Source organism: Bison bison, unplaced genomic scaffold (assembly GCF_000754665.1).
Source record: "Bison bison bison isolate TAMUID 2011002044 unplaced genomic scaffold, Bison_UMD1.0 scf7180017864260, whole genome shotgun sequence".
Lineage (NCBI taxonomy): Eukaryota > Metazoa > Chordata > Mammalia > Artiodactyla > Bovidae > Bison > Bison bison.
The window spans coordinates 4113618-4116769 of NW_011494832.1; the positions used below are offsets into that span (position 1 = coordinate 4113618).

Below are 3152 nucleotides of genomic sequence, written 5' to 3' on the forward strand. Positions count from 1 at the left end.
CCCATAGACGGCAGCCCACCAGGCTCTGCCGTCCCTGGGATTCTCCAGGCAAGAACACTGGAGTGGGTTGCCATTTCCTTCTCCAATGCATGAAAGTGAAAAGTGAAAATGAAGTCGCTCAGTTGTGCCTGACTCTTAGCGACCCCATGGACTGCAGCCTACCAGGCTCCTCTGTCCATGGGATTTTCCAGGCAAGAGTACTGGAGTGGGGTGCCATTGCCTTCTCCACCATTGCATTACAGAATGTATATGAAGTAAACTGGATGTGGTATCAATCTGACATTAATTTTAGTTTAAAATGTTAATGTAATTAAGTATTTTTTTAAAAAAAAACCTGTTAAATTTTGGAAGAAAGCAATGGAGGTTCAGCTAATTTAGTAAGGTGTCACTTAATTTTCACTTTAAGAATCCATAATGGCAAAAAAGTTAACATTTACATTGTTTTTAAAAAATGTTGTAAGAAAACTTTCTTAGACACAAAGGGAGGAAGTCAACTTTCTTCTTATTTTCTACTGCTCTTTGCAAATTGATTTTTTTTAAAAAATGTTGTAAGAAAACTTTCTTAGACACAAAGGGAGGAAGTCAACTTTCTTCTTATTTTCTACTGCTCTTTGCAAATTGATCTGGGTAGTTAAAAATCACTGCATTACTGGCAACATTCACAAAATTGGTGCAGAGATTTATAGATTTGTTTAACTTGAAGAACGGACAAATATTTTTAATATGAATCTGAAATGTGATAGTCTCACTATAAAATATATTTTGTCAAAACAAAGAAAAAAACTAGAAGGGAAGTCTAAGAAAAACAGTAAAATGTCATTTTTTTGCCCATTTGTGGTATGCAGTACATAATTATTTTTGATATCAAAGAGCAAAGAATTTGGTAAACATAATATAATATAATTGCAAACATATTTCTTACATTATTTTAAGGGAAATGTCTAACCAATAATGTGTATCTAAAATGAAATATATTGAAATTACAAGTATCGACATATCTTTCTCTTCCTCCTTCTCCACAACTTTGCTAAGCAACATTTTATAGGAATATCCCACAATTCAGTTTCTGATTAATTGTGACTGCCTTTTTCAATGATTCATATCAAAAGCAATGTTTTCTATACCATAAAGTAATATTAAACCATTGTTTATGTAATCAAAGGGTGATACCCATTCTCTACATCATCAGAGAGATAAGAACAGGACTTTCCTCCAAGGGCAATATGTCCATTGGATTTTGGAATTTTAAATTGACATGAATGAGCAATCACAGAGGACTTTTGTTTCTGTTATGTTTTCCTAGAATTTATATGGTTTGTTTTCTCTCCATAATCCTTCTTCTTATTATGCTTAAAATCTGAAGTATCATGCAAGTTTTTTTTTAATTCTGTCCTGAAATAATTTTTCATTTGTTTAATCTTTACTGTTTTATTTTTTAAGTACATCTAGTATGTTCTGTTGGGAGTCCATCAGAAGAACTGCATATATACCCATTCACACAGTCATTTGCAGGGACAGAAATATAGAATAAGTACTTACATTATATTTGTATGCGTGTGCACACATGCTTACGGACATGTGACTGTGGGACAGGTCAGGAACCATTTACTTAAATGGATATTTCAAATCATTTTAATAATGAAGTCATAAATACTGTTACAACCTCCTATTGCTTATGGCTAAAAATTTCTAACTGGTTGATATTATTGTGAAAATTAGATAATCTTGCTTGAGATTCCAAAAGAATCCCACTATATATAAACATTCCTCAAATCAATACATTACTTTCTTCTGAAATTCTATATCATGCCTATCAAACCAGGGGAGCCAAAGCACATGTCATTAATAAGATTATTTTAGAAGATGATTTTGGTAACTTGATTAGAAATGAAGTGAATAGTCCACACTTCAACATGCATGTCACCAGTTTGTGTTCATCTAGAGCCTGGTGGCAAGAATACTCAAAAGAACTATACAAAAAAGATCTTCATGACCCAGATAATCACAATGGTGTGATCACTCACCTAGAGCCAGACATCCTGGAATGTGAAGTCAAGTGGGCCTTAGAAAGCATCACTACGAACAAAGCTAGTGGAGGTGATGGAATTCCAGTTGAGCTATTTCAAATCCTAAAAGATGACGCTGTGAAAGTGCTGCACTCAGTATGCCAGCAAATTTGGAAAACTCAGCAGTGGCCACAGGACTGGAAAAGGTCAGTTTTCATTCCAATCCCAAAGAAAGGCAATGCCAAAGAATGCTCAAACTACCGCACAATTGCACTCATCTCACATGCTAGTAAAGTAATGCTCCAAATTCTCCAAGCCAGACTTCAACAATATGTGAACCATGAACTTCCAGATGTTCAAGCTGGTTTTAGAAAAGGCAGAGGAACCAGAGATCAAATTGCCAACATTTATTGGATAATCAAAAAAGTAAGAGAGTTCCAGAAAAACATATATTTCTGCTTTATTGACTATGCCAAAGCCTTTTGGGAATACCAGACCACCTGACCTGCCTCTTGAGAAATCTGTATGCAGGTCAGGAAGCAACAGTTAGAACTGGACATGGAACAACAGACTGGTTCCAAATAGGAAAAGGAGTACGTCAAGGCTGTATATTGTCACCATGCTTATTTAACTTGTATCCAGAGTACATCATGAGAAACGCTGGACTGGATGAAGCACAAGCTGGAATCAATATTGCCAGGAGAAGTATCAACAACCTCAGATATGCAGATACGAGGCAGAAAGCAAAAAAGAGCTATAGAGCCTCTTAATGAAACTGAAAGAGGAGAGTGAAAAAGTTGCCTTAAAGCTCAACATTAAGAAAACAAAGATCATGGCATCTGGTCCCATCACTTCATGGCAAACTGATGGGGAAACAGTGGAAACAGTGGCTGAGTTTATTTTTGGGGCTCCAAAATCACTGCAGACGATAACTGCAGCCATGAAATTAAAACACGCTTGCTCCTTGGAAGAAAAATTATGACCAACCTAGATAGCATATTAAAAAGCAGAGACATTACTTTGTCAACAAAGGTCTGTAGAGTCAAAGCTATGGTTTTTCCAGTGGTCATGTATGGATGTGAGAGTTGGACTATAAAGAAAGCTGAGTGCCAAAGAATTGATGCTTTTGAACTGTGGTGTTGGAGA

At 35.8% G+C, this 3152-nt stretch overlaps 1 protein-coding gene across 2 annotated transcripts in view; it reads right to left on the reverse strand.

The window, feature by feature from the left end:
• GNAT3 (guanine nucleotide binding protein, alpha transducing 3) overlaps positions 1–3152 on the reverse strand; it is a 59710-nt gene that overhangs the window by 23002 nt on the left and 33556 nt on the right. The window lies entirely within an intron of this gene.